This window comes from Schistocerca nitens, chromosome 3 (assembly GCF_023898315.1).
Source record: "Schistocerca nitens isolate TAMUIC-IGC-003100 chromosome 3, iqSchNite1.1, whole genome shotgun sequence".
NCBI classification, from domain to species: domain Eukaryota; kingdom Metazoa; phylum Arthropoda; class Insecta; order Orthoptera; family Acrididae; genus Schistocerca; species Schistocerca nitens.
In genome coordinates, this window is record NC_064616.1 from 517370084 (window position 1) to 517396248 (window position 26165).

Sequence of the window (26165 nt, forward strand, 5' to 3'; positions counted from 1 at the left end):
CCACATTGGTGGAATCTGATAATGGTTCGCCGGCCGAAGTGGTTGTGCGGTTAAAGGCGCTGCAGTCTGGAACCGCAAGACCGCTACGGTCGCAGGTTCGAATCCTGCCTCGGGCATGGATGTTTGTGATGTCCTTAGGTTAGTTAGGTTTAACTAGTTCTAAGTTCTAGGGGACTAATGACCTCAGCAGTTGAGTCCCATAGTGCTCAGAGCCATTTGAATTTTTCTGATAATGGTTCAGCTTTTCATTCCAAACTCTCACCATTTTTTCTAGAAAACAATTAAAAAGAGTTGGCGATAGATAATGATTTTGCCGTAAACCTGTATTTATTTCACAGGTCTGAGATATTTCTGCCATAAATTTTAGATACTGTACCTGTAAGTGTTTTGCCGTATCAAATTTAGACTTCATGTAAATTTCTTGTTTTATTCTATCTATAGTTTGTCAATGGAATCATATGCTTTATGAAATCAACAAACCTTACTACATCATATTTTGAATTTAGTAGTCTGTGGCGAATGAGTGATTTTATATTAAATATTTGTTCATAACATGATCTGTCCTTACTAAAAAAACATCGATATTCACCTAAATGATTCACCAGCGTTGTTTGTACACTGTTTAGCAAAATGTTGGAAAATATTTGATATGCAATTGGCAGTAAAGAAACGTTTTGTTTATTGCCTTTCTTATGTAGTGGATGTCACAAGGCTACCTTCCATTCTCCTGGGATTTTTTCTGTTTCCTAGATTTTCTCAAAGATTAACTTCAGATCATGTTTTGTACTGTTATTATTATTAGTTGCGACCGGACGCTAGTGGGTAACGCAAAGCTATTATATTTCAGTCTTTGGAGTTTCCAAGCAAGTCTCATTTTTCCCCCGTGTGTTCTAGTTCTTTCTTCAGTCCCCTACGTCCATTGTCTGGTGGTGACTTCATTTTCTGGCAGTAGCTCACAGTTGCTAATTTATGTCTGTATGAGTTTCTGTCGAAAATGTCTGATAGACTTACAGGAGCCTTTTCTAAATCCTTTTTGACCTGAAGGATCCAGTCTACGGTTTTCAGTTGTTATGTGTATGTGTGTGTGTGTGTGTGTGGTGGCCATTTAGTCTTGATACATTTACAAAAAATAATGGGTTCATTTACATAATACACCATTATAATCCAATTCTGACATAACGTCGGCTTATTACTTTTTTTCAGCATAGTCAATAAGAATGCTTACGATATAAGCGTGATTTTTCTTATCTGCAGGTACAACAGGAGTTCACTGGGACATTTCAAAAGCCAGCACCAACAAGAGCAATCATCTGGTTACTTGTTAATAAGTTCCAAAGAACTGGAAACGTTGTAGATGAACCACGTGCAGGGAGACCTCCTACACCACAAGAGGCCGTTCAGCAAATCAGAGAAGCAATCAAAAGAAGTCTCACAGTTTCAACTTGTCGTTTAAACAAAAAGGTAGACGCGACGGAATCAACAATATGAAAGTTTTACACTTTACACTAAATAAAGGAGTGTATTACAACTAGGTACTTCACGAAGTACACCACAAAGATATCGTATTTCGGCACGCTGTATGTTACGATTCGATAGAAGTTGTGTTGAACGAACACATTATGCATTACATTTTGTTTACGGCTGACCCACATTCCATATCTGCGGAAAAGTTAAGAAACATAATTGTCTCATATGAGGGTAACGAGCCACCTCATGCTACCACAAAACGTCAGTGAGCAATTCCTGGACCTACAGCTTCAGCAAGAAGGCATTGCTCAGACTGTTGTGTTCCATCAGGATTGTGCACCACTACATTTTGACCAGGAGGTGGGCAGCAGCGGTTCTGCATGACTGTGATCATCGTGTCCACCTGATCTGACGCTCTCGGATTCTTCTGCGTGGGGATGAATAAAATCTGGGTGTACAAAATAAAGATAACAGACTACCACGATCAAGGTACATGAAACCACAATATGCTCCAGAATATACTCAGTCTGCTCTTCAACAATGCAAGTAATGCTTAGAATGTTAAAGTGCGCTTAAAATACACACGTACATTTCCAATCAATATACATGTGTAATATGTAAATGCATCCATTATTCTTTTGGAAAAGGATCGTCATTTTATGACTACTCTGTATAGATCTACGTAAACAAGCACGTATATATGTATGCGTATGTTTCTATATGTGCGTGGGTGTGTGCGTGTGAATGTGTATGTATATATGTATGTGTATATATGTTTCGACAATGAAACTGGTATAGGTATGAGTATTCAAATACAAAGATATGTAAACCGGCAGAATACGTCGCTGTGGTCGGCAACCCCTGTATAAGACAACAAGTGTCTGGAGCAGTTGTTAGATCGGTTACTACTGCTACAATGGCAAATTATCAGGATTTACGTGAGTTTGAACGTGGTGTTATAGTCGGCGCACGAACGATGGGACACAGCATCTCCGAGGTACCGATGAAGTGGGAATTCCCGTACGACTACTTCACGAGTGTACCGTGAATATCAGGAATCCGGTAAAACATCAAATCTCCGACATCGCTGCGGCCGGAAAAAGACCATGCAAGAACGGGACCAACGACGACTGAAGATAGTCGTTCAACGTGACAGCAGTGCAACCCTTCAGCAAATTGCTGCAGATTTCAATGCTGGGGCATCAACAAGTGCCAGCGTGCGAACCATTCATTGAAACATCATCGCTTTGGGCTTTCAGAGTTGAAGGCCCACTCGTGTACCCTTGATGACTGCGCGACACAAAGCTTTACGCTGGCTCCGCCAACATCGACGTTGGACTATTGATGACTGGAAACATACTGCCTGATCGGACGAGTGTTGCTTCAAACTGTATCGAGCGGATAGGCGTGTAAGTGTATGGAGTCAACGTCATGAATCCATGGACCCTGCATTTCAGCAGGGGACTGTTGAAGCTAATGGAAGCTCTGTAATGTTGTGGGGCGTGTACAGTTGAAGTGATGAGGGGCCTCTCATATGTCTAGATACGACTCTGACAGGTGACACGTACGCAAGCATCCTGTCTGATCACCTACATCCACTCATGTACATTTGCATTCCGACGGACTTGGGCTATTGCAGCCAGACAAGGCGACACCCCACAAGTCCAGAATTCTGCAGAGTGGCTCCAAGAACACTCTTGTGAGTTTAAAGACTTCCGCTGGCCACTAAACTCTCCAGATGTGACCGTTATTGAGCATATCTGAGATACCTTGTAATGTATCACCACCTCGTCGTACTCTTACGGATATATGGACAGCCCTGCAGAATTCATGGTGTCTTTTCCCTCCAGGATTACTTCAGACATTAGTCGAGTCCATGCCACGTCATGTTGCGGCACTTCTGCGTGCTATCTGGGGCCCTACACGATATTAGGCAAGTGTACCAGTTCCTTTGGCTCTTCAGTGTATTTACTTGTTAAGATTTTTCCAAGGATACTGTAAATTTATTTCAATATTTAAGCCTTATTCAGAGAACGTCTAATAATTACACTGACATACACGTACCTTCGAAGAATCAGCAAGTCTGTGACGGCACTACAAGAAAACAGTATATGTGGATGAAGTGTGTTTTCTAAATCTTGATCAATTATTAAAATAAATTTACATCAGTCTTCGAAAAAGTTACAGAAGTGACTGAGAAGCTGCAAAACTCGCTGTTAGCCCATAAACAAAAGTTACCATGACCAAAAGAATAAACAAATAGCACGCTTTCCTGTCACAAGGACATAACAGTGACGCTGCTCTTTACCATGTTTTCGTTTGACAGAGCGCATATGTTTTCTCATGGCAGAGGGCAAAGATGTAAAAAACACGAATATAACCATTTTATTTCCATTGGGTGAATTTAGCACGTTTTTCGTCTGAAGGGTAGACTACAGCATCGAACTTTTTTCCAGACATCACTCTTCCTCTAATGTAGGATTTCCCAATCTGCGTTCCCCGAAACAATGGTGTTCCGCAGGAAGTGAGCAAGCGGTCCGCAAAAATCTGTTACTAACATGACGTTTTATTTCGAAATTTTGACGACAGTCTACTAAGTATTTTTTAAAAAAATATTATGATGTATGTGTTATTAGTTATGTTTTAAAATTGAGGAAATGACTGAATAAAACAAGCTTTTTCTCATTTTTATTAACTATCAAAATAAACAAAAAGGTGTTTCATCAAAACACCTGGATCCTCAAAGCGTTTTGTCAGAGGAAAAATTTGGGAACCTCTGCTCTAATGGAGCACGTTTTCAATTGTATACCCTTTATTACTTCCCCCATGAACCATGGACCTTGCCGTTGGTGGGGAGGCTTGCATGCCTCAGCGATACAGATGGCCGTACCGTAGGTGCAACCACAACGGAGGGGTATCTGTTGAGAGGCCAGACAAACGTGTGGTTCCTGAAGAGGGGCAGCAGCCTTTTTAGTAGTTGCAGGGGCAACAGTCTGGATGATTGACTGATCTGGCCTTGTAACATTAACCAAAACGGCCTTGCTGTGCTGGTACTGCGAACGGCTGAAAGCAAGGGGAAACTACAGCCGTAATTTTTCCCGAGGACATGCAGCTTTACTGTATGATTAAATGATGATGGCGTCCTCTTGGGTAAAATATCCCGGAGGTAAAATAGTCCCCCATTCGGATCTCAGGGCGGGGACTACTCAAGAGGACGTCGTTATCAGGAGAAAGAAAACTGGCATTCTACGGATCGGAGCGTGGAATGTCAGATCCCTTAATCGGGCAGGTAGGTTAGAAAATTTAAAAAGGGAAATGGATAGGTTAAAGTTAGATATAGTGGGAATTAGTGAAGTTCGGTGGCAGGAGGAACAAGACTTTTGCTCAGGTGATTACAGGGTTATAAATACAAAATCAAATAGGGGTAAAGCAGGAGTAGGTTTAATAATGAATAAAAAAATAGGAGTGCGGGTTAGCTACTACAAACAGCATAGTGAACGCATTATTGTGGCCAAGATAGACACAAAGCCCATGCCTACTACAGTAGTACAAGTTTATATGCCAACTAGAGATTCAGAAGGATGTAGGTTGCAGTAGGTACTGGGAGATGAAGAAGCTTGCACAGGATAGAGTAGCATGGAGAGCTGCATCAAACCAGTCTCAGGACTGAAGACCACAACAACAACAACCCTTTATTACTTAATTTTCTTCGTATATGCTCCATGGGTTCTCAGAGTCCATACTGTTCTGACCGTCGGTCATGTTGCACTGTCAGTGCTACTTTACAGCAGCAAGATCGAGCGCTCAACTTCCGCACTAAGTGACGATTTGTCTTACAGCACGGCACGCTTCAGTGACAGAGAACGAGCCGACGGGCAGGGAGCGGTCACAGTGCCACTGTTGACAGCCTCGTCATACTCACGGATATACAGCAGGAAGGAAGGAAGCCGATGTAGCACTAGCGTAAAAGTGGCGCCTCAACATTAGACTCGTAACCACTCCTTTTTTATCCCTAGTAGGCTACCTACACCTAACGAGTTCACTGGACAAAAAAATTGTCAGCCTAGTGCGTACTCGCAGATGAATCGTTAAGCCTTTGCAGATGGGGCAGGGATAGAACCACGTGATCAGCCATGTGCCTACTGCAAGTGGACTGTACGTAACCGAGCGTAAATAAAAGGAGGAGACAGAGTGGCAAAAAGAGGCAATCGTGTTTGGCTATGCCCATGGCTAGACGGTATATGAAGTTGCTGGATTTGTTAGTGTTTCGCGGCGGACTGTTCAACCTGCCTACAACCAGTGGTGTAATACATGTGGCCACGATACAGCGCGCCAGAATTATGGGCGAAAAAAGATCAGGACTGAGAGAAACAGGAGACGCATTTCAAGGCTTGTGAATCGAAATCGCTTCCAAAACCGACAGGCAGTGATTGAAGTTCCATCCCAACCTGTTAGAGAAAGAACATTGCGACGGGAACAGCATACACTCAATATTTAAAGCCGATCACGCTGCAAAAGAATATTGCTCACACAGGCTCATACAAATGCACATCTTCACTGGGCTAGAAATCATCGAACGTGGACATTATCTGACTGCCGGAACGTAATGTGGTCTGATGAATGACATTTTCGTCTATAAAATGATGCTCGTCGCTGATTGCACTGAAGGTTAAATGAATCTTACATCCTGAATATGTGCAAAGTCAGGTTCAAGCCGCGTGTTGCCTGTGATGTTTTCGGATTGTTTTGCTAATTATGAATTGTGCCTGCTCACTGAAGTGACCACTGACATGAACCGGCGTGTTCATTTAAACATTCTGAATGATCAAGTGTCGTCTTTCAGTCAATATATGGTGACGATTATGCTACTGAGCCGGCCGCTGTGGCCGAGTGGTTTTAGGCCCTTCAGTCCGGAACCGTGCTGCTGCTACGGTATCAGGTTCGAATCCTGCCTCGGGCATGGATGTGTGTGATGTCCTTAGGTTAGTTAGGTTTAAGTAGTTCTAAGTTCTAGAGAACTGATGTCCTCAGAAGTCCCATAGTGCTCAGAGCCATTTGAACCACTTAGATTATGTTATTGATACTCCTATTTTCTAGACGACGACAAAAAAGTTCATGGGGCTGGTAGAGTATGTGACTGGTTTTCTGAACACTCTCCCAAACTTACATCAAAGCTCTTTTTAAGGATTATTATTATTATTATTATTTTCTTGGAGATGTGGTCATTGTAAGCAATTAAATAAAAGATGTTTGTTTTTGTTCCATACGCATTTCACCAGGCTATACTGGTGCTCACGCTGCGCTAAAAAGGTTTATCGAGACATTGGTCGCTCAGACAAGGTGAACTGGATTCACTGCAGTTCCTAACGTTGCGGAACGTCACCACATAGCGAGTCTCCTGAGACTGTTCTAGCATGAAGAAAGAAACAGACAAAGCGATCAGCATCTTATCGGATACCCTGGTCACGAATGCTGCTGTAACTACGAATCCAGTAGACCTTGAGTATACGGACTTGCCGAGCGGAGTGTATGAATTAGAAACTCAACCGTCGCTCGCAAGACTCTCAGAGCTCCGGAGACGTGAATACAGTTCTGTTATGTAATCAGATTGAAAGTATTGATACCCCAAGTTTCCACACTTGATTCTCTGAGAAGTATAGATAATAATGTGAATTCCGTGTTCCTAGTCTATTTTACGGATTAATTGGTTTTATTAGTCACATGACAAACTAACACTGTTATGGCGACATTTTACGTCAGTACAGTATTTTTTTCCTGTTGTAATACAAAATAATTTTCGTGATTTGTAACCAATTGGGTGTTAATTGCCTATTGAATAGATTTTGTTTTATCGCAACATAGGTGCTTACTGAGAAAGAGAGCTCTTTTAATGATATTGTGGGATCAGTAGTTAGTAAAGCAAATGGCAGGCTTCCAGTCGTTGATAGGATGATGCAAAACTGGATGTTACTTATATCTTTACATGACCGGACTGACATGAGGCTTCCAGTTCGTGCCAAGAAGAGCACTGAGAATATTTATAATGAGCTAGCACTTTAATATCATGCAAATATAGAGAAACGAAACTAGAAAACGTACTATTAAAGTCCCGAGAAATGGTTGCTACGACGGATTCTACGAACATCGTACTGTTCCCTAAATATCACTCTCGTAAGCGGCTTGACGATTCAATTACAGCACTAACAGCTCTCGTACCTACATTAGTTATCAATTTTCCCAAGTTATATCCGTGAAAGACGCGGAAAGAAACCTCATTAAATTGTCCTACAAAACATCACGCTGAATAAAAAAAGTCCTTCTATCCACATTAATCTCGCTGCGACGTTCTTAAAAACAACGAAAATACTTGTCAGTTTTACTGCTGCTTCCATTTGCATTCTCTACCATAGCTGAAAAATGGCATCACATTTAAAAAAAAAACGCTTGATGCTCGATTTTCGATTCTTTGGAAACTATCGTAGCTTTCGTAAAGTCTCTTGAGCCGTCATAGAGATAATATACCTAACTTCGGAAACAACGGGAAGGTGTACGTAGAACGCGTTTTATTCCATTATTGGATTCAGCCAAATACCAAGCAAATATTTATAAATAATACGTAGAACTAAGTTTCTCCATTAATGTTCCTTCAATTATCAACAGCATATGAAGTATTTTTTGCCTATTTGACATCACTTTCTGCTATCTTTACTCAGGGAAGAAGGTTACATTCAGATACAGGGAGTTTTACACAGGAAGCTTGTTTCATGCATTGATAAAAGTATTTTATTGCGTTGTGTGATCCATTTCTACACTTACACACACGTGAGGAAATGAATGATCACTTTCAACACCAGCGTGAATACGCTAAACTTTTTTTATTTTATTTATTTTATTTAATTTTTTTTTTTATCCATCCTTTTGACTGGTGGTCTGGGGGGTCACGGCCGTACACTATTGTAAGAACAAGAAGCGTCTACAGCCGTCCTTATGATCTGATTTATTGTGTACCTACCAGTTTCGACTCTTCAATGCGTCATCTTCAGGCCTCAGTTCATGCTGAAGGGGCTATCACGATCCATGTATACGATGCATTAGTGGCCAACGTAACTGCTTTACGCATGCTATCTGCAACTGTGATGTCGTCTCTCCAACCATCAACTGTCAACTTATAGTGACTCATCACAGATACATATCGTGTAAAGCAATTATGTTGGCCACTCATGTATCGTGTATATGAATCGTGATAACCCCTTCAGCATCAATGGCGCATTGAAGTGCCGAAACTGGTAGCTAGACAATAAATAAGATCATAAGGACGGCTGTAGGCGTTTCATGTTCTTACTAAACATTTTTAGTCACGAGAAAGAGACCTTAAGCTGTTTTGGTGACTGTCATATTTCTCTGCAGACTTAAAACACAAGACATGGCATTCCCTTCTTTGCAAGTGATTCATCTCCCATCCATTCACCTGGATACGTACCTCAGCCGTCTACATTTAATTTTCATTACAGTTGTAATTACTTCATTACCACATTAAGAAATTTATCACTTTACCAGTCTCTCCTCGTAATTACGTTATGCACCTCACAAAAACACTTGTCGTTCAGGTATGTTCCATTACCTGTATTCCTCCTTCGTTTTTTTTTTCAGTTTAGACATGCACAGACTTCCCCTAAGACGGCTCTGAATAGTTTCGATGATATGGCATCTCTTTACCTGAGTCCCATTTCAGTTATGAATTTTCACTAACCTGATGAACTGTAATGGTAGCTCTACTACTGATGCGTATATTCTTCAATGCACAAACATATGTTGAATGCAGTGCTTCCTTTCTCAGTGGTTATTAGTAGGGTTTTGCTTCAAACTGAAACAAAAGTTTTCTGAAATTCTATGAAAATCAAGCAAAACAATAATAAATATCCAATACTCCACTCCATAATGACATATACTATTTTCAGTTCGTCCGTTTTGTTATATTAACTTCTAAGGTCAGCTTGTTTCTTTGTATGAAAAGGTTTAGCGTTTTTCTTAAGCAGTTGCCGGTCGGTGTGGCCGAGCGGTTCTAGGCGCTTCAGTCCGGAACCGCGCGAGTGCTACAGTCGCAGGTTCGAATCCTGCCTCGGACATGGCTGTGTGTGGTGTCCATAGGTCGGTTAGGTTTAAGTAGTTCTAAGTATAGGGGACTGATGACCTCAGATGTTAAGTCCCATAGTGCTCAGAGCCATTTGAACTATTGTTTCTTAAGCAGTTGGTAATAATTTCAGTAACTTTTTTGTGTAATGGTATACAGAACGTATGGACTAAACTAACTTTTCCATGATGGGCCACTGCCAAGTAACACAGCTCGATGAAACTTGGGTCTTATGTACAAAGTGCTGCTGCCGTATAATACAGAAGTAACGGAAATAAGTACGCAATGACACGAACAGATATGTTACATTTATTCAAAAACAGTTATTCCAGCGACGTCACAGCGACTTATGATGGTCCCCTGGACATTAAAAATGGCGTAACGTGGTTCTTAATAGGGTGTGTGATCATCACGGACTGCAGTGCACGGTCTACAACGTCTTCCATCCTGGCAACAACGTTTGTAACGTTTTCTTGAGCTCTTGTGGTGCTACGCTCCATTCCTCCACCAACGCGATTAACAACTGTTGGATGGTCGTTGGTGCGTGTGGACGTACTGCAATACTACTCGCTAACCCATCTCGCACGTGCTCGATGGGATTTAAGTCGGGGGAAAGAGAAGGCGAGTCCATTCGCTGAATTTTCTCCCGTTGCAAGAGCCCCTCCACCTGCTCTGTTCGATACTGCCGCACATTGCCAACAATAAAAATGAAGTCAGGGACGAAAGAATACCTGAAAAGACGCACGTAGGGGAAAGAGTACAGTGTCAAAATGAAGTTGATCGGCTAGTGGAGCGTGTTCAAAGATTTGGAAGTCAGCAACGTTATGCCTCCCCTTGTTTTGGACATACCCTGATATGGCGGAGAACACATAATGCACCCAGGAACAATGTCGAACACGATCGTTTTGGTGGTCCAGGTGTTATTGTATGTGGACGCATAATGTTGCATGGGCGGTTCTGACATCCAAGTCTTTGAACACGGTAGACTCACTGGTCGATGTTATTGTGATACTGAACTCTTGCCCCGTGTGCGTCTTTTCAGGCCAGCATTCGGCCCTGACCGTATACGAGAGTTGTCCAGAAAGTAAGTCCCAATCGGTCGCGAAATGGAAACCATTGGGAAAATCCGGTAAAGACTTGCACAGATATGTTGGACTGTGTCTCTAGTATGCCCGTCGATCGTGTAGCGCCGTTGTTTTCAGTTTTGAGTTGACAGTGAGCACGTAAAGATGCATAGGGAATAGCGTCTCCCGCCAAGTATAAGAGCCTAGTTAGAAATTTCGCCTGTGTCATGCAGCCCACATAACATAACTGTCGAACAGTTCCTTCTTCATGGCAATTCTCGGCCGCGGACTGAAGTGGCAATGAAGACGCTCCTACACATTAGTATATACACTATCCCCTCAAAAGTATGTGGAACACCTATCAGTGGAGATTAATATAGGCGAGACCAACCTTCGCCTTTATGAGGGCTTGAAATCTACTGGAGATACTTCATCTACATCTACATCTACATGACTACTCTGCAATTCACATTTAAGTGCTTGGCAGAGGGTTCATCGAACCACAATCATACCATCTCTCTACCATTCCACTCCCGAACAGCGCGCGGGAAAAACGAACACCTAAATCTTTCTGTACGAGCTCTGATTTCTCTTATTTTATTTTGATGATCATTCCTACTTATGCAGGTTGGGCTCAACAAAATATTTTCGCATTCGGAAGAGAAAGTTGGTGACTGAAATTTTGTAAATAGATCTCGCCGCGACGAAAAACGTCTTTGCTTTAATGACTTCCATCCCAACTCGCGTATCATATCTGACACACTCTCTCCCCTATTACGTGATAATACAAAACGAGCTGCCTTTTTTGCACCCTTTCGATGTCCTCCGTCAGTCCCACCTGGTAAGGATCCCACACCGCGCAGCAATATTCTAACAGAGGACGAACGAGTGTAGTGTAAGCTGTCTCTTTAGTGGACTTGTTGCATCTTCTAAGCGTCCTGCCAATGAAACGCAACCTTTGGCTCGCCTTCCCCACAATATTATCTATGTGGTCTTTCCAACTGAAGTTGTTCGTAATTTTAACACCCAGGTACATAGTTGAATTGACAGCCTTGAGAATTGTACTATTTATCGAGTAATCGAATTCCAACGGATTTCTTTTGGAACTCATGTGGATCATCTCACACTTTTCGTTATTTAGCGCCAACTGCCACCTGCCACACCATACAGCAATCTTTTCTAAATCGCTTTGCAACTGATACTGGTCTTCGGATGACCTTACTAGACGGTAAATTACAGCATCATCTGCGAACAACCTAAGGGAACTGCTCAGATTGTCACCAAGGTCATTTATATAGATCAGGAGCAGCAGAGGTCCCAGGACGCTTCCCTGGGGAACACCTGATATCACTTCAGTTTTACTCGATGATTTGCCGTCTATTACTACGAACTGCGATCTTCCTGACGGGAAATCACGAATCCAGTCGCACAACTGAGACGATACCCCATAGGCCCGCAGCTTGATTAGAAGTCGCTTGTGAGGAACGGTGTCAAAAGCTTTCCGGAAATCTAGAAATACGGAATCAACTTGAGATCCCCTGTCGATAGCGGCCATTACTTCGTGCGAATAAAGAGCTAGCTGCGTTGCACAAGAACGATGTTTTCTGAAACCATGCTGATTACGTATCAATAGATCGTTCCCTTCGAGGTGATTCATAATGTTTGAATACAGTATATGCTCCAAAACCCTACTGCAAACCGACGTCAACGATATAGGTCTTCCCGGGTTCGATTCCCGGCGGGGTCAGGGATTTTCTCTGCCTCGTGATGGCTGGGTGTTGTGTGCTGTCCTTAGGTTAGTTAGGTTTAAGTAGTTCTAAGTTCTAGGGGACTGATGACCATAGATATTAAGTCCCATAGTGCTCAGAGCCATTTGAACCATTTGATATAGGTCTGTAGTTCGATGGATTACTCCTAATACCCTTCTTAAACACTGGTGCGACCTGCGCAATTTTCCAATCTGTAGGTACAGATCTATCGGTGAGCGAGCGGTTGTATATGATTGCTAAGTAGGGAGCTATTATATCAGCGTAATCTGAAAGGAACCTAATCGGTATACAATCTGGACCTGAAGACTTGCCCGTATCAAGCGATTTGAGTTGTTTCGCAACCCCTAAGGTATCTACTTCTAAGAAACTCATGCTAGCAGCTGTTCGTGTTTCAAATTCTGGAATATTCCATTTGTCTTCCCTGGTGAAGGAATTTCGGAAAACTGCGTTCAATAACTCCGCTTTAGCGAAACAGTCGTCGGTAACAGTACCATCGGCACTGCGCAGCGAAGGTATTGACTGCGTCTTGCCGCTTGTGTACTTTACATACGACCAGAATTTCTTCGGATTTTCTACCAAATTTCGAGACAATGTTTCGTTGTGGAACCTATTAAAGGTATCTCGCATTGAAGTCCGTGCCAAATTTCGCGCGTCTGTAATTTTTAGCCAATCTTTGGAATTTAGCGTTCTTCTGAACTTCGCATGCTTTTTACGTTGCCTCTGCAACAGCGTTCGGACCTGTTTTGTGTACAACGGGGGATCAGTTCCATCTCTTACCAATTTATGAGGTATGAATCTTTCAATTGCTGTTGCTACTATATCTTTGAATTTGAGCCACATCTCGTCTACATTTGCATAGTCGGTTCGGAGGGAATGGAGATTGTCTCTTAGGAAGGCTTCTAGTGACACTTTATCCGCTTTTTTAAATAAAATTATTTTTCGTTTGTTTCTGGTGGATTTGGAAGAAACGGTATTGAGCCTAGCTACAACGACCTTGTGATCACTAATCTCTGTATCAGTCATGATGCTCTCTATTAGCTCTGGATTGTTCGTGGCTAAGAGGTCAAGTGTGTTTTCGCAACCATTTACAATTCGCGTGGGTTCGTGGACTAACTGCTCGAAATAATTTTCGGAGAAAGCATTTAGGACAATCTCGGAAGATGTTTTCTGCCTATCACTGGTTTTGAACAAGTATTTTTGCCAACATATCGAGGGAAGGTTGAAGTCCCCACCAAGTATAACCGTATGAGTGGGGTATTTATTTGTTACGAGACTCAAATTTTCTCTGAACTTTTCAGCAACTATAACATGAATGATATAAACTGTTTGAACGTCTGTGGTGAAAGGTTAGTCAATTCTTTCTCAAGAACCGAAACCAGAGAAGGTAATGATGTAAGACGCTGGAGCCTGGAGCGATGTTGAGGGTCTAACTCATTCCAAAGGTGTTCCATGTTGGGAACCCGGACACGTCAGGCCAAATCAGGAATGTTATTGTCCACAAACCATTGTGTCGCAAATGATGCCTTATGACAGGATGCATTGCCGTGCTGACACAGTCAACGTCTCCGAATTGCTCCTCGATTGCACGTCGTACAGTGTTGTAAGACGTGTTCTTATTATTCCGCATTTAGTTTTCTTAAGCACAATAACAGTGTCACACGCAACCATGAAGCACACTCCTATACCGCAACACCACCCTCTTCGTATTTCACTTTTGGCACTACAAATGAAGGTAGGTAATGCTCTCGAGGCATTCGCAAAACACAAATCCTTCCATCGGATTGCTGCATGGGATTCATCATTAGAAATAATTTGTTTCCTGTCATCCACTGTCCAGTGTCGTCGCTCTTTATACTACCGCAAGCGTCGCTTAGTATTGACTACAGAAATGTGTGGCTTATGAGGAGTTCAGTATGAAATACACATTTTGCAGCGGAGTGTGCACAGATATGAAACTTCCTGGCAGAATAAAACTGCGTGCCGGATGGTGCCGGCCAAAACGTTGTACCCAAGGGTCTGTTGGAATTGACATCATAGGGTCGATGGTAGAGGGAGTACGTAGGTGTCACAGACCAATATAAGTGCCACGTATGTGCCGACATAAGTCACTCCCTATAGTGGGTTCAGGCTGCATAGAAGGTTGCAGAAAACATGGTAATAGATGGACTGCAGCAATCGACCGTATATTTTTGCTGTGGTATGCTGAGTGGAGCCGATAAAGTCGATACCCAGGTAATGGAGCGTTGTCACAGTGGGCAATGGAAGTGGTCTCTCATCTTGGAGTCCACGTCCAATGTTCATGATCACCAGTTTGGTAACATAGAGGTGACTACCCAATGATTATCTGTAATTTCGGATCCATGCTAAGGCATCATGTATGTCTGTGGGCGTGTATGTGACAAAAGAGGGATCGTCCGCATGGGTCCAGCAGTGGAATGTGTGGCAACACAATGTAAGTCTCGCAAGTGGGGTAAGAGGCCTTTGATAAGAGGCTTAAGGGCATCTCTGTCTGACTGAATGCTGGACAGGGATCAGTCCAACCAGTTATCTGTTCACCAGGACCATGGGCTTGGCATTGCAAAGTAAACGGCAAAACGCGGTTATGAATGTTGGGGGGGACCCCACGCATTCCGCCACCGAGAGCAGAAAATGGTGGCAGACCTGGCCGAAGGCCCTACTGAAATCAATCGACGCCAGCGCAATAAGGACCCAGCATTTATTTATGGCCATGTAGAGGGTGGGCGCAACACCTTGTGATGTTTCTTCTGGAGAATGTACTGCAGGTAACACCGTACGCATGCGCGGGGCCAAGAGACGCACGTAGATTTTGTAATCCGCGTTGATTAATGTGAGGAGGCGCAAGTTAATGATGTGCATTCCTTCTGGCAGTTCGGGCAAGTGTATGAGAATGCCGTTGACAGAGTTTGGTGGTATGGGAAAGAGGGACTGAAAAACTCCTGGAACATCTCCATCCAATGTGGAAGCATCAACTCACCGCAGGTCCAATAAAATTTAACCGGAAGGCCTTTGGGACCAGAGGATTTGTTCTTCATGCATTTGGCGTTCGCGCCCATCACCCCATCAGCTGCGAGCGTTATCACCAAGGACACCGACTCTGTGTTGTTAGGGGTGTGCCTTAGCTGCTCGAGAACATAGTAGGAAAGTGCCGTCGCCATTGGTTCAACATCACAAAATCATTGGTAATGATCAGTGAAGGCTGAGACGACCGCTGCTGGACTTTGACACAGATTCCAGCCTGAGTGGTAAGGGTAAAGACGAAGGAACGTCGTCGACGACGGAGGTGGTATGTGACATGAAGTGTGATCGGAGGCTCCTCGTCGTTGACGCCTTGACGACGTGACTGCACCACCACACGTTCTATTTTGTTCCATTGAAGGGACAGAAGTTTGGCTGTGATATGTTGACATTCGTGATGGACATCCGACGACGGTGGGAAGTCATCAGGTTTACTTAACAAGGCGTAATAATAGCGCATACTATTAATGTGTGACGCTGTCGTATCCCTGCCGCAGTGGATAAACTCCCTCTTTATTGCTAGCTTCACACAAGTCAGCTACCACAACAGCATCGAGGGGTACCGAGGAAAACATTGCTCGCTGTATGTGCATGTAGCAGCGATGCGTTGTCGGCAAACAGGACCATGAAGCAGAGAGGTATTGAGCTTCAAGGGACCTTGACCGAGCCACACTGGTTGTGGTGGCAGGGGTAAAGCACAGATGAATGCGCAATGGTCGGAATAGGCCAGAGACCACATTTATGTGGGTGATACACCTGCCCGAAGGGTTGCAGAAAGATAAATCCGATGGAGTCGGCTTGCTGAATGGCTTGTGCGTTGGGTGTAACCAGGGGTGTCACCGTGTATGGTCTCCCATGTATCCAATAACGCCAGACATTTTGAGTAGCCAGGAGTCTAATTCTACAGATGGAGGACACAACTGAAATCACATCCTATGACGTAACTGTCGTCTAGCCCCGCAAATAAGGTAGGTATTTGTTCCATGTAGAACACAGTTCGTTGGCGCCGGTGTGTCGAGTCTGATGGGGCGTATAAATTGATGATATGAGTATCAAACAGTGTGAGGGCGACACTCCGTCCGAACAGGAGAAAACCACATCTGTGGTTCCCGGATATAGAGGGTCACACCACACACTGTGTAAAGGCTGATTGAGGAAAACCATCTCGAATCCGTAAAGAATCGGAATAGTAGAAAGGCACGCCTCTTGTAGAAAGGCGACGTCGAGTTCTGACGCCCTGAGCGTATTGTGGAAGAGTTACAACTTCGCTGTGTTGCTGATCATATTGGTACTGAGCGTTGCGAACTTGTATAGGTGACGTGGTGGTGCTGGGAGCGGATCTGCCAAAGTCAGAAGAGGTGTACGGCGGTGTCGATGGACGTCTCCACCCTGACTGAGCTACCCAAGCACTATTTACGACCCGTCCTTACAACCTTACTTCCGCCAGCACCTCGTCTCCTACCTTCCAAACTTCACGGAAGCTCTCGTGTGAAACTCGCAGAACTACCATGCCTGAAAGAAGGGATATTTCGGGCACATAACTTAGTCACAGACTGGATCATGTTTCCAGGTTGAACTTTTCACTCTGCAGTGGTGTGTGTGCTGATATGAAACTTGACAGATTAAAACTGTGTGCCGGACCGAGACTCGTACTTGGGACCTTTGCCTTTTGCAAGCAAGTCCTCTACCGACTGAGCCATCCAAGCACGGCTCATGACCTGTCCTCACAGCCCTGCTTCCGTCAGTACTTCGTCTCCTACCTCTCAAACTTTACAGAAGGTCTCATGCGAAACTTGCTGAACTAACACTCCTGAAAGAAAGGATATTCCGGAGAAATGGGCTAGCCCCAGACTGAGAGATGTTTCCAGAATTAATTTTCACTCTGTAGCGGAGTGTGCGCTGATATAAAACTTCCTGGTAGAAGTTTGGTGGGTAGGAGCCGAGGTACTGGTGGAAGTAAGGCTGTGAAGACTGGTTGTAACTGGCCGGCCGCGGTGGTCTAGCGGTTTAGGCGCTCAATCAGGAACCGCGCGACTGCTACGGTCGCAGGTTCGAATCCTGCCTCGGGCATGAATGTGTGTGTTGTCATTAGGTTAGTTAGGTTTAAGTACTTCTAAGTTCTACGGGACTTATGACCACAGATGTTGAGTCCCATAGTGCTCAGAGCCATTTGAACCATTTGAACTGGTTGTGAGTCGTTCTTGGGTAGCTCAGTCGACAGTCGGCTTTCGGCAGTCGGCTTTCGGCGTATGGGCCAGCTCGGCGCGCCAAGCAGTGCTCCACTAAAGGAGTTGTTTACTTCTACATCGCGGTATTTGTTCAAAAAATGGTTCAAATGGCTCTGAGCACTATGGGACTCAACTGCTGTGGTTATCAGTCCCCTAGAACTTAGAACTACTTAAACCTAACTAACCTAAGAACATCACACACATCCATGCCCGAGGCAGGATTCGAACCTGCGACCGTAGCAGTCCCACGGTTCCGGACTGCGCGCCTAGAACCGCGAGACCACCGCGGCCGGCGCGGTATTTGTGTTGTATGGTGTCCATCAGTATTGTACCCCATGGTGCGCTCTTACCGCCGAGCGACACTTAAAGTTACATTCCCAGCCGAACATGCACAACCACGCGCTTATGAAATCGAACAATTCATTCACGAAGAGCTACGCCTGGACCTGCAAGACGTGATAAGTATTCGCTTCTCTATCACTGGCAGCATAATCTACATTAAAATGACGACAGAGGAAGCATGCGCTGACGTAGTTCGACAACACGCACACGTACTAAAGTTTAAACATTCTAACGGACATATCGGGGAGGTGACAGTGGACTAAGCTGGTTTCTGCCTTCAAACAATTCGAGTGTTTGAGCTCCGTTTCGAGGTGCCGCAAGACAGCTGCACTGCGCACCGCAAAATGTACACACACAACTGAGGCGTGAGGCTTAGAAGAATGACGTAAGCACACTCACGAGTAACAGACCACTGGAAGTCTGTCTGTATCTGTCCATACTATCATCTCCAAAAATATGGAAATCAAAGAGCTTGCAGTGGAAGAGATTTATTTCGCAGCATCGAAGTTGAGGAAGTGCTCGTAGCTATTAAAGTATGCATTTTAGAGCCCATGTTTACTAGACTTCTTTTCTTCGAATGATTGTTCCTGTCATATCCCCGAATACTGATCATTCCTACTGGGATAGCTTGTATAGTTGTACTCTGCATCTCAGCAACAGCGCAGTTTCATGCTGTCAAACTTCCAGCCTGCTCTGGACAAGGACTGCAGATACACAGTGGGAACGATGCTGAAGATTAAGAGATGTGGAACTTTCTCACAACCTAATTTTGCAATGTTTATCCTTCACGGTACCGCAGAAGTGGCTGCTCTTGTGCCACACTGCCAAAAGCCTTCAATCCGGACGAGTTGCATCATGTGGGAAGATCTATCACCATGTGCACCTTATTCATTGTCCCTGTTACAATGTGTTTGGCAAGCGGTGTGAGGCTCAGAAGCCGGCACGGTAGCTCAGCGTGTTCGGTCAGAGGGTTAACTGACCTCTGTAATAAAAAAAAAAAACTGAGTGAATGGATCAACAATGAACTTCAAAGGGCGTCAGAGGACATCCGCCTCGAACAAATGCAACTAACAATAATGAACAAAATGAGATAAAAAAAAAAAGAAAAGCGATAAGAGATCGGACTCGCATTCAAAGGTTCGCAGGTTCGTCTCCACCCGATAGCAAATATTTTTGTGCCCGTTTCAAAGCTTACACTACTGACATCACAATTAACCGCAACATTATATATGTTATTTTATTAATTTATATAAGCACAAAAACTATAGGCGTAGGATGAAATGCGGGACTGCTAACATTTAAAAATGGATTGTAGTTAACGAGTACACGGGAACGTCGTATATTAAATCCATACTTCCATTCTTTTGCAATTGATCAATTACATTTACCGGGGTGATACTCATCAGAGAAACAGGGGAAACAATAATTCTGACCGCATCTTGTGTACGTTGTAAACGTCGCCTTTTTGAAGTGACATGGTATTTTTAATGTCTCCATAGAAAAACAAACTTGACTGACATTCTTAAAACAACTTCTTTAATTGCACAGTCCAGCAGCTAACCACGCGTAACGCAGCATGTCGCTGAATACGTGCGAGGACAGCTGGTGATGTATAATGGAATGTAATTTGATGCAAGCTTTTCGGGAAGTGATTTCTTCTTCTTTCTCGATGAGGGAAGTGCAGTTTTGACACTTTTTTATTAGATTTTTTACCTGACGATAAAAATATACATCGAAGGGTTGCATTTTGGGGGGAATTACTCTGATACTGTACGTTGGAAATACGTCTTCATGTCGGAACAGTTCGTCGTATATTTGTGGAATTGTTTTTCCTCCCCACTGGTCAATCAACAGAAGATATTTATTCTCTTGCACGTAAGGCTTCATCACATCAGTTAAATGTTTTTTGTACAAGTCTGTTGTCAGTTTACCGGATTTTAAAGAAGGAGCACAAAAATATTTGCCACTGGGTCGAGCCGAACACGCGACCCTTTTTTAAAAATTTCTTTTCGTTCGTTTGTTCGGGGCGGAAGCCCCAAACGCTTGTTCAACTTCATCATTGATCCATTAACGCAGATTTTTTTATTACAGAGGGCAGTTAACCCTCTGACCGAACACGCTGAACTACCGTGCCGGCTCTGAGCCAAACACTGCTTCCTGAACAAAATGTCTCAGGTAAAATTGATAAGATGCACATGATAATAGATCCGTATCAAAATTCCTTTTATTTCTTAAACGCTTGGCGATCTGGAGTTTCCACTTGGGGCGATTTCTTGTCTCACGACGCCCTACGTGTACCATAAATTTGGACGAATTGGGAGGTGACGAGTAGGCGTCCTCTCCATGTCAGCCTAGCGCTACGTTGTGTGTTTACGCACGGATCTCGTATTCTCACACATGCGCTCTACATTTTATCTATCTGCATCGATGCCAGTTATCCCAATGTCCTCACATTCACAAATAGCTGTGTAAACACAATAAATAATCGCGCAGGGTAGCCGCGCGGTCTAGGGCGTCTTGTCACGGTCCGCGCGGCTCCCTCCCGTCGGAGGTTCGAGTCCTCCCTCGGGCATGGGTGTGTGTGTTGTCCTTAGCGTAAGTTAGTTTAAGTTAGATTAAATAGTGCGTAAGCTTACGGACCGATGACCTCAGCAGTTTGGTCCCATAAGACCTTACCACAAATTTCCAAACACAATAAATACATACTAACGACTACAAGATACAATACATTTAAAAAATATAAGATGTTCTTAATCCCTGGAATCAGTCACCCGCATCCGCATGAGGCATCTGCGGTGTCCTCCACCAATTCAACGTGCAGAAAAACTCACGGTCCTGCGACAACCGTCTGACTTTTGAACTATCTTTACAGGGCATGGAACAACGCTGTACTCAACTACTGGTGAGTGAGCATATCCTATAGCTTTGTGACGCACCTCCAAGTATTTCAACGGTCGAGATGGCGTAGTGGTTAGCACACTGGACCCGCACTGAAGACGACGATGGTCAAATCCGCGTCCAGCCATCCAGATTTAGATTTTCCTTGATTGTATTCATCGCTCAAGGCACGTGTAGGAATGGTTCCTTCGGAATGGCATGAGCGATTTCCTTCCCCATCCTTGAACAACTGGAATCTCTAATTACCTCGTTGTCGACAGGACGTTAAACACTAATCTTCCTAAATCATCTTTTCAAAGTGTTTCTCCTGCCACTTGGATCTCTTTCAATTTCTCCACTCCATATTAGCGTCCCTGTTGTTGTCCAACCATTTGTATCCTCTTGATGCCCTTATCATCTCGTGATTCAATTGCGGTCTTCTGCCACTTAGCATCTTGCTTTTTCTCGCCGTGTGACATCCGAATTAGCATAGGTGGTGAGGGGTGTTCCAGGAACTTACTCATTAACGGTCTCTGGCCCTCTAAACGATATAAACACCCACGAGCAGACACAGCATACCCTCCAGATTACCCTAGGTCAGCTAGGTGCGTGTTAAAATCATAATGGCCAGCGGACGCAAAACTAATATCGTCTGCAACCTCTGCTCCTCCTAATAAATTACGTTTCAGCTCCAGTGGCTCATTTATGAATATTTTCCCGTCGTCCTTACACTTTATTGAATGAAATACGCCGTTAGCCCACTTTGCACTCCTTGCGATAGTATGTTTAAGTAGCCACAGTTCCTGTGATCTAGTCCATGAACACGAATTTGTGCGAGAGTAAATCATTGTCGATCATAAAATATCGATAACTATTGCATTTAATTGAAAGATATGTTGGGGGGTGTCGATGGTCGAACCCAGGACTAGAGATGGCCGAGCTGAATCCGGGACCCACCGCTACACTTTCCGTCAGGAGGCCGAGTAAGTTTAGTAGCGTCAAGGGGCAGTGCAGAGTGATACAGCGGTATTTGGAAGCATTGTTTTATTCAGCTAGTTTACAGAAGCGTAATGTCGGTGCACCGCCCACGCAATGTTCCGCGAGTCCGGCCGTCTCAGCACTCCTGGACTGCCGACTCCGCTGCTGTGGTCATCAAGGTCGCCCGATGATGGAAGTCAGCTGCGCTTGCCCGGTCGCTGCTTGCCAAGGCGTAGTGACTGGCGCCGTTCTGTCTGCAATTATGGAGACTGTTACAGTCCCTGGTCCCCACAGCTCTCTGACCCGTTTGGCGTGCTCTGTACGACCATGGGATGAAGGTGGTTGTACTGGTCACCTGTGGCCCTCGAGCTGTCGCTGCTCCCAGGACAGGACCGGACTCGAACCCGCGCCTTCCTGGAGGCTGTGCCGCAACTTGCCGCTAGTGATACTTGCTGGACAGCAACACCCACCGCCGTCTCTGACGCTGCTGCAGCGCTGCTGTGCCTCTCGCAGCGTACGCCTCGCCCAGACCCCAGTATGCCAGATGGGAAGCAAATGTGACCTGTATACTGGAGTGGAACAGTGTAACCTCACCTCACCTTGACCTGCTGCAGACCGCTGTCACAGCCCTCTTTCAGGCAGACCTTGTGATCTCCAAGTTCCAGGCTGCCGTTCCTTCCCGCCCCGGTGTTGTGTCCCTGGGGGCGGAATATAGCCCGAACAAGTACATAGAAACAAGGTACAAGATTATAACGAACACTTATAACATTGCTGCGAAACTGGCCCCTATAAGAGTAGACCAGCACAGGCAGAGAGGCGCCAGATCGTTGAAACATATGACTGAAATCAATGAGGTTTCTGAGGGGACGCCTCATTATAAAAGGGACGCCGTACACTCATTTTGCGGTACTGGCGATCATAAGCAATAGACGATACCAGTGTTGCGATCACTTGGAAATGCCAAAAAGGGCAGACAGTCTGTGCCCCCTCATAGAGATGATCGGTGAAGTAATTAAGACCAGGGCGTGTAGCGATTTTGGTTCGGATGAGACAGTTGTTTCGACATCATCTTATTCAAAATTGATGAAGAGTAGCAGCAAATTAGTTGAGATACCCATTAAATGGGTCTCACTGACTCCTGCGTCTGGAGTGAAAAAGAAGCGGTTGAAGAAACAGCTCTTGGTGTCACTAAGTGATGCAAGAAGTATCTGCTGCGCTAGTATTGGTCTTAGCCGTAATAAAGGGTAATTTTGTTAAAATTCAGTAAAGGCACGATTGGGCGATAAAGTGTGGGGCCGCTGACAGTGTGTAGTAATAGTCGGCAGCCAGTAGGCCAGGCAGAGTAAACAGGGCGCAGAGCTGCGACGACATATTGTAGGTGCGATGTGTTTGGTGTGAAGCAACAGTGAGACAGGAAACTGCAGCGTTGCCTAAAATTATTGGGATGTATGAGGCGAGGCAGTAGGCCAGAGCCAGGAGGGTGATGTGTAAATCGCTGACGTATGGGAATTTACCCCTGCCATAGTTTCTGTCTCTCTCTGACACTGCGTCAGAATCGAGGGGAAAAGCAGTATAAATAGACGGGCAATTTTAACTAGAGACAAGTGTGTGTCAGGTCAGTCGAGAGTCGGGTCAGTGGTGGCGAACATACATTACTCACGCGTCCTTTTTCATCATGAGACTCTTGTACGCAATTGACACCATGTTCGTGGTCTGGTGCTTCTTTCCGGCCTTGCTCCCTCTTGTGTGTACCAGTGCTCTGTCCCAGTCTTGCCTACTTTGTTCCTCTCTTCTCTGTCTTTCATTATTGTTCCAGTTCGACCGCTCATTATGCTGCTAAAATGTTTATGGCTCCCCATTTTCCATTCTTTGCCTGCTACAGTGCGCTGTCTTCTGTTTCTCTTGCATTCAATGATCTTCAAATATCGAGAATCTGTTCCCTCGACTGTGCCCTAACAAGTGAAACCTGTAAGTGAGCAGGAAAGTGCATACCCCTTGCACTACACCATTCCTCACCTGTCATTTAGGCGTCCAGTATCCCGCCAGAAGGACAAAACGAGCTGCGTACATTGACATAGATTGGCACGACTTTGCCCCCTACTGTCCCTAATATATGTTCATTTTCACACTTGTCTGTGCGGACAGGCTGTAGTATGTCGCCAAAAGCTTGATACAGATCTCTGTAAGTGTTGCTGACGCAAGTCGTTACGTCCAACCAGGCATGTTCGTCGTCATCGAGCATCTGTCACGCAACAAGTAACGCAATACACTCTGACGCTCCTTTCGCGCGAAGATAAGGCCCGAAATTCCTTAGGTGTGCCTTCAGGTGGACGCTAAATGTTCGATCGAACTACACTCTGCATGGCAAACACGGTATGCAAATCCGTTGGCATGATGTGCGTCGCAAGGACCCTTCCTGGTCATATTGCAGACACCTCCTGTTCGAGAACAGACAATCTTGTTTATTTATGTGTTGCTCAGCTGCCGACCATTTCCTGCCGTGCCTGCATCGACGATGCTTCTTCGTTATCCTTGAGTGTGGCGATGTTGGCCACTTTTACGTTTACCCGTGTTTTCGCACTGGTAACGCTCTCATCACATACGTTTCTCACGTCGCCCAGACTGTCAGCAATCTCTGTCCGTATCATTGCAGACTCTGTACTTAAGTCACGCCAGACTTCTTCTGTATGACATTTAATCTTTTGGTTGCCGAGTTTCAGCTTGGCCTCTAGTCCCCAAAATTCCGTATCGTTCTCCTGCGCCATCAGAGCGAGTTGTTCCGCGTTTTGTGCATTCCCCTGTTCTATTTCGCCCAGGTTCACCATGCTGGTGACCACCTAAGCAACGGCGTTTTTTAACATGGCGAGTACACGAGCCAGCGAACTCTGAGATTGGACGCACTACACAGTCTACTTCCGCCTGTCTCGGAGTTCGGACATATTAGCTGGTGTGCTCCGTGCGGTCGTGAGTTGTTTACGTTTCATGGACGAGTGTGGTGATTCGTACTCCTCGTATTCCTGTGTCTATTACTCATATCGTCGTTAAAAAATGGCTCTGAGCACTATGGGACTTAACATCTATTGTCATGAGTCCCCTAGAACTCTGAACTACTTAAACCTAACTAACTTTTTTAACTGCTTACATGGCAGACGCTCTATCCATCCTTTTTTTTTTAGCAGCGCGTTAGCGCTTTTTTTTTTTGAGTGAGGGGGTTTTTATTTATTTATTTTATATGAAGGAAGGTAGGAGAAACAGAAACCTTTATTATTCACAAAATAAACATAGTACGTCCTGACACATGATAACTGTCCTGGAAGGAACCTCGCTGCCGCCCTACCATGCAGCATGAAATAACAACAAAATCCAAGTGGGGCCACCTCCGGTACCCTAAAGAAAAGTATTTATAGATATGAAAACAAAATTTGAAGTACATCCATTTGCTAACTGTTCAAGCGTGAGTTTTTCTTAGGTCGCATACTCGCGTAGTGTTCTTAGTCGATCACATTACTTGGTCGGTTTCACAACGAAAGCACCGCCGCTCATCTTTGCGCACCCGGCACACCCCAAGTATATGGCGGGTCCGCAAAAACCGTTACTAGGAAATTGGCATACCAATCCTTGCACTTTTGTAGCCGTAATAGTTTTGTGTGTCCATCTTGCGAGTATTGCCAGTAATCCAGGACGTTCAGTAAGTTCGTACGTGTGTCTCTATAGATGTAATGGACCGTCATAGCTGTGATCCACGCCACCGCGTTCGTCTTATGACGCGGAAAATACGTTTCCTCTGAAAAAATACTATGTCATAACAGACTGCTGTATAGACAGTACGCCGCATGAACGCTATTATCTTTCTTGCGAGTGTCCAGACAGCCAATGCCTCGCCGCAGACCAGCCGATGGTCGTCCGTATCCAGCACGCCGCATTGCTGACACAAGGGAGAATCCGCCAAATGTATTGCGTACTTTTTATCATTTGTAGGGTATTTTCGGTTGACGACAATGTACCATGTTGATCTGACTGATGTAGGTAGGTCGGGGTGGTGGACCGTGCGCCACACCACGTGCCAATTAACAGTTGGATGTTTGCGTTCCACCCTATTCCGGGCGATCTGTAGAAGAAGCAGATGGTACACGTCCTTCGATGTCGACTGTCGGGTCGTCGGTAAATGCTCTCGAACGTAACTGTGTTCCACGATGAACGTGCGCACATACGTTAAAGGGGGCGATATATGGCCGACACTGACTGGAGGAAGATGCGATGTTGGTATGAGTTC